At 37.3% G+C, this 16,386-nt stretch overlaps 1 non-coding gene across 1 annotated transcript; it reads right to left on the bottom strand.

The window, feature by feature from the left end:
- Positions 1 to 12,577: 12,577 nt before the first annotated feature.
- LOC121207404 (small nucleolar RNA R71) lies at positions 12,578 to 12,684 on the bottom strand. The gene has a single exon (XR_005902495.1). It is a non-coding gene; the product is annotated as a small nucleolar RNA R71 (small nucleolar RNA).
- Positions 12,685 to 16,386: the final 3,702 nt, after the last annotated feature.

Raw genomic sequence — 16,386 nt, forward strand, 5'->3', positions numbered from 1 at the left:
GCAAATGATCAGCCATTGGAATGGCTAAGTATGATCATATGTGGGCATATGTATGACAAGGCCCTAGTTGGTCCATGAAACCCCGAAAATAGGTAAGGTTTACTTTGAAAATAGAGGCTGACAGCAGCAGTGGTGTGGATTGGAAAAATCACAAGAATTCGTAGGAGTGGAATTAAATAGTGAATAAATTATGTAATCGAACCTTGATGAATCTACTTTCATATGAAAGTAACGAAAAAATCATATGAACAGTACAGTAAGAGATATTCAGGTTCTTGTGGGACAGGGCCAGAACAGTTTCTGGATTCCCTGTTCCGACTTTGAAAATTCACTATAAATTGACCAAAGATAATTAGGGGTCATACCATATATGTATGGATTCCTCTCTGAGTCTAGTTTCCATAGAAACAAACGGCATCAGTATTGAAGCTCTGTGCAGAGAGATATCCAAGTCGTAATGGGAAAAGGTCAGTGTAGTCGACCCCTGTAACATGGGAGACTTTGACTAATAAACTGTACTAATTGGCCCGACCAAAAATTTTAGAAAAAAATACATAGGTGGGGACATGAGTCTAGTTTCAGGGAAAAATCACAAAACTGATTTTCGAGTTGTGAAACTCAAGATATGATTTTTGAAGCGACTATTACTCAGACTGGGCAGTGTCTGGAAAAATTTTTCAAAGTTTGTTAAAATCTCGTGTCCGACTCCGGTGTCGGTCTCGGGTTCGGGGTGTTACAAAATCATTATTCAAGTTCCATTTCGGCTAATACACATATAAACACTAGCAACTAAATATTAACATTTGCATTTCACCATAATAGCCAATTGTCATTAAGAAATTAAGCCACAATTATTCAATTTTACCAAGCTTCAATCTAATTCAACCTATAATAGTTCATAACACATTTAAAACATATACATTACTAAATTTTATTCAAGTCCACAATCGGCCATAGTACACCCAACATATTAGCCGATTTCCTACTTAGCATCTAATGCACATATATGCTTAATTTGTTTAGCTCAACTTCACCTATCTAACATTATTCATCAAAAGAACATGAAAAAACAACCATTTAACCATCCTTAAAAACAAGTCACAACATTTTAATTTCATCTTATTACTCCTAATGACCGAATACACATACACACATATATAAAAAAAAACTCAAATAACACAAAAATCTTCTTTCCAAAGTGCATATATACATATACATACGGCAACTTCCATTCTTACCTCCCAACAATGAATTCAACTTATTCAATTAAGCTACTTTAACACATAAAAACATCTTCCAAAAACTCATCAAATTAACACAAATTAATCTACTTGCCAAATGGTTTTATTTATTCAAGAATTCATGAATCTAAACTATGGGTTAACTAGACTATACATTTATCAACTTAATCTCATAATCAATTAAAATAAAATCACAATGCATACCTTTAAATTGGAATAGCCATGGCCGAATGCCTTGGTTTCTTTTTCAATCTTTTCTTTCTTAGTTTCGGCAATTGAAGAAGAAAGATGAGCATTCTTTAATTTTATTTTCTTTACCTTATTTTACTAATTATTATTTTATTTCAAAATAATGCAAATTCTTATTATAATATTTAATTAAACATATATTACCCATCAATAATCATTATGGCCGACCACCATAATCAAAAATTAGATATTTGACATGCAAGTCCAAACTTTTTGTGACATGCATTAATAGACCCCTTTTAAATTTACCTATCACCTTTCACAATTATTTCACATAAATCCTATTTAATAATTTCACATACAAATGACAAAATTAAAACATGAAACTTTCACATATGCATGTACACATATAATAAGCATAGAATATAAAAATTAATTATTTTTATAACTCGGTTTTGTGGTCCCGAAACCACTTCCCGACTAGGGTCAAATTAGGGTTGTCACAAGTTTAGTTGTGAACCACTTTTAATGTTTAATTTGGGGCCTTGAGGGCTCGTATGAGGGAATATATGTTGATTTATGAATGATTTCTGAATTGAATGAATTATGAACATGAAAAGTTTAATGTTTTGATCGATAAGTCCGGTAATACTCCATAACCTTGTCCCAACGTTGGATACGGGTTAAGGGTGTTACACATCTCATACCCAACAGTCACAAATTACACATGAATAGAACATATAGCCATAGATATAGAGACTTAATTACCCTCACTAAAACCTAGCCAAGGGTCGGAACACACATACGCATTTTCAAATAAGGAAACATACACAAACTAAAATTGGTGACTTAGGACCACACCGCCGTGTGCTCCGGTTGTCTGGAAATGCCTAGGCCATGTCAGGGTCAAAACACCCATGTGGAGGGAGGTACACGGCCGTGTGACTGAGGCACATGCCCGTGTGAGCCTGGGACACGGCCGTGTGAACAGGCTGTGTAACTCACTGTCCAAAAGTGCTACATTAGAGTTCAGGGCTGACACGGCCGTGTTTATAAAACACACACCCATGTGGGATCCCTAAAAACCCAAATTAGCCACACGGTCGTATGGCTAGGCCATGTGACACCAAAACACTAAATCACTAATTCTCAAACACACACGCCTGTGTATCCAAGGGACACTACCGTGTGAAAATTGATAAAAATCCCCAAATCAGAGACATGGCCGGGAGGCACCAAAATTTTCACAGAAACCCTAATTCCTACCTGCACACGACCATGTGGACAACCCGTATGGGGGCACATGCCCGTTTGGCCACCCGTGTGGTCATGAAACCCCTACAAATCAGGCTGTAGAATGAGCACTCGCTGCCGAGACTACCTCCCAACCCTTAATAATTCAAAATCACACCAAAAATGCACCCAAATTCAAACCGTTTCACAGAAATTGACCCTTCGGTTCATCACTTTCAAAAACACACATCTATGTCGAATTTCACACAAGCAAGTTGACAATTTGATACAAAATGAAAAAGTCTCCGATCACACACGAAATTACAAAATACCATGGAATTGAATCAACAATACTCATATAAATTATAAGGTTTCGGAATCCACACCTGATTTGCAATCAATGACACCATCCCAACGACAAAGGAGCAGAGCTCTCCGAAATCTGCAAGCAAAACCATTTTCCAAAAACAAAAAAAAAAGAGACAGAAAACCAGAGAGAGGAAAGGGAGAGGAGAACGTGAAAAACAAGCAGTAACCAAAAAAATGAAAAATAAAAATTATTCTAATAACAAAAGTAATTATTATTTTTAATCTTAAAACTAGTTTACTATTTAACAAAATAAAAATATACCACTCAAAATGCACACACAATGCCCCAAACGCAGAACCCAGAGTTCACTAACACTCATTCAACCACCAGACCAACAGGCCCATTCTGATATTATAATGCAGAAACTATACACAATAGCTGTAACACCTTGAATTTGGGCCTAGAAGTTTTGGGCCTTGAGCATGGGAGCGGTTGAAGGCAGCTTATAATATTTTTTTGTACATGTAAATTTCATTAATGAAGGCTTGTTTTAGTGGTTAAATGTGCTGAGAAGTGTTGGAGAAGTCCTGGGTTCAAACCTGGACTCTAGCAAAATTTTGGTTTAAGGTGAATCAAACCCTGGGAGTAGTAGGTAGGTCTTAAGAATATTGTTGGAGAATTTGTGCCACAAAAAAACCTTGTGGTCTAGTGGCAAAGTAGCGCCACATAAGAGGCAAGAAGGTAGCGTCAGAGAGTTGGTAAGGAGGTCCAGGGTTCGAAATTTATGGCAAGCAAAGAGCATTTATTTTGCTAATAGGGGGAGGCAAGAGTTGGTGTTGAATTTAAACTCTGATGATGGAGGGATCCCACATCGGGAAACTAATATAAGAGTGGATGCGAAGCTGGCTTTAAATAGAGAGAACCATGAGGAGAGTAAAGGTACCTTTCTTGGCTGATCCCTTTCGCTTTACGGCATGCTCGTTTGGGCATCAGCTAGGATTGCTCGGAGCGCAGATTAACTTCAGTCTCCTATCAGGTGTGTATTTCTCACTACTCTAGCTGTAGGATGGCTATTACGGGCTGCGATGGACCGAAAGGGGCTATGTGGGCCCAATGGGCCTACGGGCTCTATTGGATAAGTTGTTTGATTGTGTAGTAAATATTGGATTAGGCTAGGTGAATCTCATATCTGTGGCTAGATTTGGGCTAAAAGGGCCACACGAGCGTGTAGGCCCATTTGGGCCGAGAAGGGCTATAGGCCCATTCGTATTGCTATCCCTGTTTAGAATACCTCGATTTACAAAATTACCAAAATACCCTCAATCAGTAAAATTACTAAAATACCCCTGGTTTGTAAAATTACTAAAATACCCCTAGTTTGTAAAATTACTAAAATACCCCTATAGGGTAGAATTACTAAAATACCCCTGTAGGGTAGAATTACTAAAATACCCCTGTAAGGTAGAATTATCGAAATACCCCTGCAGGGTAGAATTACTGAAATACCCCTGTAAGGTAGAATTATCGAAATACCTCTATAGGGTAGAATTACTGAAATACCCCTATAAGGTAGAATTACCGAAATACCCCTGTAAGGTAGAATTACTAAAATATCCCTGTAAGGTAGAATTACCGAAATACCCTTGTAGGATAGAAATACCAAAATACCCCTATAAGATAGAATTACCGAGATACCCTTATGGGGTAAAATTACCATTTTGCCCCTAGGGTGTTAAATGATTGTTTTGCCCTTGTGGGCAAGTGACTAACATGGTTGACGGATTTGATTGTGAATATATGTTGGTGATATGAATGACTTGACTGTGATTGTTTGATTCAAATATGGGCATGACATTCTGCATACATGACATGTTGCATGGGTTGGGTTCTATAAAAATGGAGGAAGTGCTAAAAGGGCTTTGCCCCAGTTATTAAAAGAGGCTAGGCCTCCAGTTATATGATAAAGCAGCTATCCTGCCAGTGGAGAGCTTGGTTGGGTGGGTTGAGTTATTCCCCACATGGGGAGCTTGGTTGGTACAGGTTGAGTTATTCCCTACATGTGATATTCAAATGGGCCTATAGGCCATACCGCTTACAGTAAAGGCTTCGGCCCAGTGATATGATTTATGAATAGGCTTCGGCCCAGTAACCGTTAAACGAAAGGCTTCGGCCCAGTATATGTCGAGACTGAATAGGATTTCGGCCCAGATTGTACTGATACCGTGTTATTCACTGTTTGTTTGTTATTGGGATTACACACTGAGTTTTCGTAAACTCACCCCGTTTATTAACCTTTCAGGTAATTTCCAGCCTTCGACGGATCGGAGCTGCAAGGGGCTCGGAGAGGGCCACACTATTGTTTCTGTTTCTTTTAATTGCAATTAGATTTCATTTTGGGTTTTTTTATGCAATAAGGCCGTTGGCGGGTTTTAAGTTTTAATTTGGATTGTGATTTCTTATACTAAACTGCTAGTCTAGGAAAACTCGAGATTTCAAAATGGCATGATTTTTCTAAGGAATACGAGCTTCCAGCAACAAAGTTTTCAAAATGCTTTCGCAATTTTAAATGAGGTAATATACCAAAGGCAAACAAATTGGTAAACGTTTTGATGGGAACTGTGGTTTAATAATAAATTTAGATTCAGTAATGGATTTTCACCAGAAAGATCATATTTGAAAAATGGTTTGATGTGACGTACCAAATTCAGCCATAATGTCTAAGCCAGGTTTGGGGTGTTACAATAGCACACCCTTCTCTCTGAACCTAACCACAAAACTCAAAACTTCTAACCCTAAAATTCAGAGTGTTACAACTCACCCCTCCTTAATGAAATTTCATCCAGAAATTTCCAACTAATAGAACAGTGATCTAATACAAGCTATACCACCATTGTAACACCCCTTACCAATACCCGAGGTCGAGATAGGATATGAGGCGTTACCGGACACATACACAGTCATTCATGCAAAAACCAAGCTATAATTTTTTTCTTCAAAATAGCTTCATTCATACATACCCAATTTGTCCCTGATATGGGCCTACGAGGCCCAAAACAACCATAAAAAATGATTCAGGACTAAATAAAAAACTTTAGAAAGGTTTGGGAAATCTTCATTAATACAGAGCCACACGCCTGTGTGAGACAGTGGACACGCCCGTGTGCTCTCGACATGCCCGTGTCTTCAGGCCGTGTAACTCTCTGACTATGATGTTAGCACCAATTTACGGTCACACGCCCGTGTGGCCAGACCGTGTGGTCAATTAAAAATAAATGAATTTTCCATAAAATGCTACAGACTTCACACAGCCAAAGTGCACGCCCATGTGGGTAGGCCGTGTCTCTCACGCGGCCAAGACACACACCCGTGTGTTTACTACTAGGTACTAGCTTATAAAATTTAGGTGCAGGGGACACATAGCTATTCAACATGCCCGTAAGGAGGACCGTATGCCACACACAGCCTAGACACATTCCCGAATATCTACCCGTGTGGACCATTTATAGGCTATTCTCCAAGTTGATTGTCACCCTTAATCATTCATACACTCAAACATATTTCATAGCATGCGACATGACCTATTTAAAACACTCAATTATTCAACACCATAGCACTTTCACATCTTCATAAGGTCATTCTATTACACATTCAATTAGTCACACCATTTGGAAGCATTCCACACCAATTTCATGCATAATCAAATTTGTTACCATAACCTCAAATTATACATTTATGTCCATAGTCATCTTAAGTCATTAAATCATTCCTCATCACATATCCATCAAACCAACCACATAGCACATCACCAAGGCATTAACACATGCATGCATGAACAATTAGACATTAACATCCCAATAATCAATTATGAGCCATATCACATGGCTATTACAAAATAAATCATCAACACCACAGGCCTTCACAATTTGGCCAAATAACATGACACATATCATAAAATAACCAAGTCCCCTATACATGCCATACACAAAATAACAATTTCACTATACCCAATATTCTTTTGATAGTGTGATCGAATACTCCGACAGCTTCTAATCCCCGAGCTAGCTTGGTGGAACTACAAATGATGGAAAAGAAAAGGGATAAGTTTTAAAGCTTTGTAAGTTCACATGCAAATAATATGCAATGATAGTAAACCATAATCATACAAAGATATAATATCATAATCATAAGAATTACTCATCATCTAATCATTTTGGTGTAAGAGTATGCCCAAAGATCAATCATGAGATGGTTGTAATAACATACTTGATTAACCATGTTTATTAATATAAGGCGTTGCCATTATTATTTCAGTTTCTTTTTGTGTGTATAAATAAACTATTTTATAATAATGTCCTGAGAATAATATGATTATTCTTTAAAGGTCCTTAGTCAAGTATTATTGCTGACTAGGACAACAATAATGCATTAAGACTAACATGTAGTTGATTGATGATAAAGAGTTGTCATTGATATGAAGTGTCAGGATCAATGCATGAATATGTGTGTTAGAGAACATATTGGATTGACCCGCTATGAGTATGTTTTTTGGATTATTATGTAATTGTCACAACATTACTCATAGTGATTAATATTTATATGATCCTCAGACTTGAGATCATCATTATCCCAACATCGTGAGCTGTATATTTTGATACAGTCAAACATGCACCGTAACTGGTTGTTTTATAAAGGCTGATGTTGGATATACCATAAACTATGTAAAGGGATATGGTTGATCAATATAGGATAAGTCCCTCCTACATAATGGGAGTAATATCTTAGGCCACTTGATTGAGTGAGACTAGAAATGCACGGCCATGCTCAAATAAGTTGATATGAGATGTCGTACTTATTTGTGTATCATAGTCTACTCAAGGTATCAAGAAACATGGGATGGACTATGCAAGTGTGACTATTCCATGGCTTGTGTCCATTCTGGAGATAAAGGACTTAAAGATTAATGCATGAAAGGTTAATCACAAAAGGTTATGTCGAATCATGACTCCTTGTAACTTAGGTAGCAATGATGCATTGCTAGATGCCACTCATTGTTTGTAACATTAGAATCATTCTAGTATTACTGCTAACGTTACATGAACCTACAGGGTCACACCCTATGGTTGAAATGAATGGAATAAACATAGTTGGTATTGTGTTTGGTTGTCACATGAATAAAATTAATTATAGAATTAATTTAATTGGGCAATCAAATATCGAACATATTATATGTACAAGGATGTTGCACACATAAGGAGAACATAATTCTATTAATATATGAATTTGGTTCGTATATAAATCTAATAAATATAGTTTACCGAAATCTTTATTATAATTAATGTAATTATAATTTTCGGTTAAAACATCATTATATTTATTTATTTTAATTATGATTATGATGTTCGGATTAAAATTTAATAAATTGAGAATTCATTATATACATACCAATTATAAGGGAGTTATATATAGAAAGGGAGAAAAACCCTAAAAAGTGAAGATATATACAAACTCGAAACTTTTCTACTAGGTCTAGCAGCCGTCAAGCAAAATATCTCTGAAAATAGTTTTAAGGATTTCTTCCGTTCATTGTCAACTGGGCGTAGAGGTTAGGATCATAAAGATTGTGGCTTGGATTCGAAAGCAAAACAGTATTCTCATTGCCAAGGCTTCACTGTCTACTCAGATCGAAGTTTGGGTAATTTCGAAAAAAAAATTCACCCCGATTCATTCCTCGCACATGGATCTATGGTTTGGATCGCCGGAATATTTTTTTTCCACTGTGCCATGGGGGTATCGGCGTTCCTACATTTGGCTCCTTTATCAGATGTTCATGTATATACTTTCTCATCACATATCATTCTTTATCAAGACATTATTCATGGGTTTAGCGTACATACCTGTACACATCGTAGTATATCATATAACCATACCTCTTTAACATCCCCACCTCGGGACTTTCATCACCTCCATTGTATTACCTGTTGAACACTCGGAATACTATTGGATATACGAAAAACTTGCACATAAGTTCCACATATACATACATAGCCAGAGCTACCTCATAACATGTAACACTCGCAATAGAGCTACTCACGGGCTTGCTCATATAAGCTATCGATCAAGGTGTAACTACACGAGCTACTCACATAAGCTATCAGGTATTCAACCCACTCAAGGATTACCTAGCCACTGGTAGGACACACAAGACCATTACTCAGAACCCAATTACATGTATCGCATCCATTATGAACTCAGACCAAACATGTATCGCATCTATCATGAACTCGAACCAACTCAACGAGCTCGGATGTCGCATAAATATCACGAACCCAGACCAACTCAATGGGTTCGGATTTCTTAATTCCTAGTGACATGTCACTTGTATCTTAAACTATTCATAAGGTTCAAACGGGATTTTTCCTCATATACACATAGCATCTCCATCGTACTTGCTCGTAACGTTGTGGATAACAACCAATATCATTCATACTTATAAAGTTATCATTAAGCATAGCATACATAATATTGATAAAATATTCATCACATAATGTCTACATTGTCACATTATTTATACATGTACTTACCTCGGTACAAAATGATGATGATCGAGCTTAATCGTCGTATACTTTATTCTTTCCTCGATCAAGACTCGGTTCACATTTTTCTTGATCTATAATGTCAAATTTAACTTGTTTATCAATCACATTTTTCAAATCAATCCATAATTCTTGTTTTGATAAAGTTACCTTTTTACCCTTAACTTTTCACTTATTTACAATTTAGTCTCTAGCATCGTAAAATGAAATGTATGCATTTTCTTGGTTACCCAAGCCTAGCCGAACCTATACCATGCTCATATCAGCCCACAATTTTTTTATTTCACATTTTTACTACCCACTTTTGCACTTTTACAAACAAGTCCTTTTTAGGTGTTTTCACTAAAAATCACCTAGTAAAAGATGCTTATCACACACCAAACATTCATATTCCTCCATTAATCATCAAAATTCATGCATGTTGTACATGGTTCAAATTTCATACATGAATCCTAGCTCAAAATATAGCTAGAAATGGATAGCTCATGCTTCAAGGACTTCAAAAATGCAAAGAACATTAAAAATGGGTTTAGGGAGCGCTTACAATCAAGCTTGAAATGTTGAACAAAACCCTAGCTATGGCTATTGAAAAATTTGGCTATCACTTGCAGAAGATGAGCACCTTTTGCTTTGATTTTTCCCTTTTTATTCTTTTAATTACCAAATGACCAAAATGGCCTTAGGGTTTTTCTTTCAAATTTTTCCTATGCATGCCCATTTTTGTCCAAAATTATAGAAATTGGTCAAATTGCTAATTAGCACCTTCTAATTTGTAATCTAAAGCAATTTCATGCCAAAAGCTTCTAAAATGCAAGTTTTGCATTTTATTCATTTTGGTCACTAAAGTGCAATTAGACATTTTATGCATAGAATTTCTTCAAGAAACTTTCACATAAGCATGCATTCTCATCATAGACATCATAAGAATCATAAAATAATTATTTCTATCTCAGATTTGTGGTCTCAAAACCACTGTTCTAACTAGACCCTAATTTGAGATGTTACAACCATGCTTCCGCTATGCATAAACCGTAATTTATACATATTTTTACCCCATGTTTAACGCATTTTATGGATGATTTTCCATTAAAATTGGTGAATTCGATGCTCCTAATGCTTTAATTTCATGTTTTACACTTAGGAGAGCATAGGAGAGCAAAAGGAATGAGAAACGGGCCAAAAACGGAGAAAATGGGCCAAAGTACGAAATCAACACGGCCTGGACCTCCTCACACGGGCAGACCACACGGCCGTGTCAATTTGGCAGGCTCAAGCACAGCCTAAAATAATCACACACGAGCATGTCACACGGGCGTGTCCCTGCCGAGCCCAAGTTGAGTCCAATTCGAAAAAGGCTAACTTTGAGGGATGACAGAGTAGGGGGTAAGGAATTACTCCAAGAAAGCCGATTGATTCATCTCAGAAGCCGAATTCATCATCAGGACTGAAGATCTCTCCTCAATTCCCCTTCAGGAGTTTTGGGTTTTCTTTATGTTTTGTATCCTTTATTATTCTGAGATGTTTTCTTATTTAGTTGTGAACTAAATCCCCTAAATACCTAAAGGGAATGAAACCTGAGACGAATCTTGTTATTATTTTCTGAATTGTATGATAAATATTTGACTTGTTCTTAATTATGTGTTCTTAATTCTTGTTTTGATATCCCAGGATATCGATTCAAGATAAGCTCTTATTTAGAGGAGGAATAGACCCTGTTTAAGAGTACATTTGTCATAATTAAGCGGAGTTGATTGCACGCCTAGACATAGGTGACAAGATTTTTTTGGATTAGGGTGAGACCTAATAAGGGGATCCATAGATCGAATTAATGCAACCCTAGAGTGTTAATTAGAGAAAAGTCTTGGTTATTCAATCTAGGGATTAGACATTATTAGTCTTGAATAGGGATAATAACATAACTTAGGGATCTCTATGGAACAAGTTAAATGAATAAATCGTCCGGTTCGGAGCCAGAATAACAAGTATAGTCTAGGTGGATTTTTCCTTAGGTATTGTCTTCATTCAATCGATTTTTCCAAAAGCAATTCCCCCATTCCATTCTCTGTGCATTCTTAATTTAGATAATTAGTTAGTTAAAACAAAAACCTCTTTATTCTTAGGCTAGATAACAAAAAGACAGTCATTACTAGTACTTTTAGTTCCTTTAGGTTTGACCATCTAGTCTTGCTAAAACTATACTACTGTTCGATAGGTACACTTTCCTACATCGCGATAATAGTTAGTTCAAGAACGAGTAATTATAAATATTTAAAACCTATCACGAAATCACGCAATCAAGTTTTTGCCGCCGTTTCTGGGGAACTAAAATATTAGGAACACCCAATTTTTATTACTTTAGCCATTTATTTTTCGTGCACTTTAATTTATTATTATTTATTAATTTACTTTTTCCTTCTCTTGGTAGGTTTTTATAGTTTATGACTAGAAGAAATCAGTCAGGACCATTACTTTTTGACAAAGGAATCGATCGTACAGTTTGCAAAAATCAAAGAGAAATAAAGTGATGCTTAAGATACATAGAGAACAAGCAAGAAGATGATACTCAACCCCCAAGCGAAGAGATGACTGAAAACCAAGGCAATCAGCTACCTCCTGCAATTGCGGTTAATCAAAATCCTGCTCCACGTACTATGTATGATTATGCTAAACCTTCTTTAACAAGAACTGAATCGAGCATAGTTAGACCTACTGTAGCTGCAAATACTTTTGAATTAAAACCTAACACTATTCAAATGATACAGCAATTTGTTCAGTTTGATGGTTTGCAGGATGAGGATCCCAACGCTCATTTAGCCAACTTCTTAGAACTATACGATACATTTAAAATTAATGGTGTCTCTGATGATGCTATTCGTCTTCGGTTATTCCTTTTTTCATTGAGGAACAAAGCTAAACAGTGGTTGAACTCGTTACCATGAGGGTCAATTACTACTTGGGAACAAATGATCGAAAAATTTTTACTAAAATATTTTCCGCCGGCTAAAACGGCTAAATTACGTAATGATATCTCTTCTTTTATGCAGATGGATTTAGAAACACTCTACGATGCATGGGAGAGATACAAGGACCTTTTGAGAATGTGCCCTCACCATGGGTTACCGTTTTGGCTACAGGTTCAAACGCTCCATAATGGCCTGAATCTTTCGACTTGACAAATGGTTGACGTAGCTGCTGGCAGAACCATCAATAATAAAACACCTGAAGATGCCTATAAGTTTATAGAGGAGATGTCATTGAATAACTATCAGTGGCAAGTTATGAGGACAAAGCCAACGAAAACAACCGGCGTTTATAACGTTGATTTGGTCACCATTCTCTCTAATCAGGTAGAACTCTTAAATAAAAAGATTGATGGTTTTCTTAGTTCTTCACAGGTTTACCCAGTAATGCAATGCGAAGCAAGTGGAGGTGGAACAAGCCATTTGAAATACCAACCTTATGGCCACAACATGGGTAACAAGCAATTAAACTACATGGGTAATAATCCTCAACCTCAAAACAATCCATATAGTAACACTTACAATATAGGTTGGAGGAACCACCCCAATTTCTCATGGAGCGGTCAAGGAAATCAAAGACCACAACCACCGCCAAGCTACCAACAACCACCCTACCAACAGGAAAAGAAGCCGAACCTTGAAGAGATGCTCTCAAAGTTTATTCCGGTGTCAGAAACTCATTTCCAGAACACCGAGACAGCACTTAAAAATTAACAAGCGTCGATCCAATAACTCAAAACTCAGATAGCCCAGCTCTCCAAACTAACTTCCGAACGACCACAAGGTACCTTGCCAAGTAATACTGAACCCAACCCAAGGGAACAACTCAACGCAATTAATATTCAAGATGAAGAAGGGGTTGTTGAGCTTGAACCAGAACTGAGGCAAGAAACTGTGGTAAGCAAAGGTCAAGGTGAGGTAAAAAACAATAAAAACAAAACGGTGAATGTCGAATAAAAACTTCGTGTGACATACCACAACGAGACAAGGAAAGACCCCTCAGATGAACAATTTGGTAAATTCCTTAAACTCTTAAAAAAATTACATATTAACTTACCGTTTATTGAAGCCATATCGCAAATGCCAAACGCAATGAAATTTTTAAAGGAACTTTTAGCAAATAAGCAGAAGTTGCACGAGGCATCGCACGTGGAGCTAAACGCAGTTTGCTCAGCTATTCTCCAAAATACACTAACGAACAAACTAAAAGATTCAGGGAGTTTTACAATTCCTTGCTTAATTGGTAGTTTAGATGTTAATAATGCATTAGCTGACTTAGGGGCTAGTAACTACGTCATGCCCTACAAAATGTTTAAGCAATTAGGTCTCAAGAAACCCAAACAAACTAGGATGAGCATTCAATTAGCAGATAAAACTATAACGTTCCCTAGGGGTATTATTGAAGATGTACTAGTTAAAATCGATAAATTTATATTTCCCGTTGACTTTATTGTTCTAGATATAGTGGAGGATAACAACACTCCTTTAATTCTGGGAAGGCCCTTTTTAGCAACTGCTAAAACGATTATTGATGTTGGCGCAGGTGAACTCACACTCCGTGTGGGAGACGAAACAATCACCCTTCAAGCTCGCAATTCTGGAGACACATTGGGAATTGAAGGTGATCGTTTAACCCATTCTCCTAGAACTGATAATATGGTACAACCTACTTTACAGGAAATGAGTTTGAAAGAAGCACACGAGTCATTCTCAAGCAATAGCAGAAGACCTATTCATGAAAATCAAAGATTACAAATCGAGGAACTCGATGAATGGCGGACGCATAAACCAAGAACACCTAACAAACCGAATCTACGACAGAACGAGCTCAATACCTTTCCAAATCAACTTAAGATTGGAGATAGAGTCTTATTAGATGCCGCAGATCCCCACATTGTCGCTACCACACCAAATGCAGAAATCCCTCTTACGGTACTTAGTATCTTTCCATTCGGTACGGTCGAGGTAAGGCACCCCAAGTTCGGCACTTTTAAGGTAAACAACACCCATTCAAAACCTTATTTTGATGAGATTGATGACAGGAATGAGGAGTATAAACTCCTCAAACCACCATGATTCTTCAACAGAGAGGTAAGTCAAGCTTAGACTATAAACAAACGCTTCTCGGGAGGCAATCCGAGCACTAAATGTATTAACTTCTTTAAAAATTTAGTCTTCAACATCTAACTTACTAATAGAGCTCTCAAATACAGGTTTTCCACAAAGACACGGCCAAGCATACGGGCGTGCTTATGGCCATGTGAAAACAGGGCCAGGATTTCCCCAAACACGGGCTACGATAAAACGCCATGGCCGTGCGACATGGCCATGGTCGAGGCTGCCAAAACAACACGGGCGTGCGACACGCCCATGTGGAAGACCTGTGGTTGAAACTGAGAAACTAGCACGGGCGTGCGACATGTAACACCCCTAACCCGTATCCAACACTGGGACAGGGCTCGAGGCTTTACCGAAACTTTACACTTTTAGTATACTAACTCAGGTCACAAAATTTCATTTAAATTTAAAACTTTTCATCATGAAAATCTCGTCTCTTGTATAGTACTTTGAGACCTACAACATATCGGAAGGTAATGAGGGACAAATACGGGCACGTTCGATCAACCTTGGGCTTCTCAGAAAAATTTTCTTAACATAAAGGGACAAATGCCCATGTAGATTGGGCCGTGTGGACTCACATGCCTTTGTATATTGAGCCACGCCCATGCCCTTCTACCGTAGGCAACACTAACTTATCAACACAGCCATGGAACACGCCCGTGCTGGCTGCCCGTGGACGAAACACCCGTGTGGCCTACCCGTGTACAACTTTGACCTAAAATTTTAAGTGCAGGGGACACACAGCCATAGCACACGCCCATGGGAGGGAATCATGTGTCACACACGACCTAGACACACGCCCGTGTGTCCAACCATGTGGACTTTATTAGGCTATTTTCCAAGCCTTTAGTCACCCCTTTCTACTACTTGTGTTTAGTAGTTACCAAATTTGAGAGAAAACATAATTTTACGCTTGTAAATAACCTTAATGAAAATAATTGTATGGAAACCTCATATCATTGGTTTCATACATAAATGGTTATTTCCTCTTTAGTATCATCGGTTCTCGTGTTACATTAATCCATCCGAAATTGGCTCATTCATGTGACTAATTGCCAATTGATAGCAACCCATCATTAGTAATTAAAACCATGCATAAAATTGTAGGTCATAGCCTACTTAAATTAAGCTAATTTTCATGTCCATATACAAAGAGATAAACATATTTCTACATGCCTTTACTTGGAAAATCAAATGACACATATAATAAAATACTCAAAAATACTATACATGCCATTTAAAAAAATAAACAGAGTCTTTATACCAAAGCTTGTTTGGGCGATAGTGTGTTGACTCTCCAATTGTCCTCCAATCCTTTCGAGTTCTCCAACTCTGTGAGACAGGGAAAAAAGTGAGGGGTAAGCATTTACATGCTTAGTAAGCTCGAATAACCGGAAAGTAAACTTACCGAGTAATTAGCATACATCCATATCTAAATCATGAAATCATCCATTATGAAATGATTTCCTATCACATGCACTCAATCAATGATTTAGTCACATAACAAAGCATCATGTAATTTATATAGATGAGCTCATCATTCATCATCTTGTTAACATACATCATATTATCTCGTTGAGTTTCTAGGAAATCTCGATGGAGTACCCATTATTCGTCAATTCTTATGAATGATGATTTCACATATATACACTCCCGCGAACCTCACATCCCATGGCAGG

Source organism: Gossypium hirsutum, chromosome A09 (genome assembly GCF_007990345.1).
Source record: "Gossypium hirsutum isolate 1008001.06 chromosome A09, Gossypium_hirsutum_v2.1, whole genome shotgun sequence".
Taxonomy (NCBI): domain Eukaryota; kingdom Viridiplantae; phylum Streptophyta; class Magnoliopsida; order Malvales; family Malvaceae; genus Gossypium; species Gossypium hirsutum.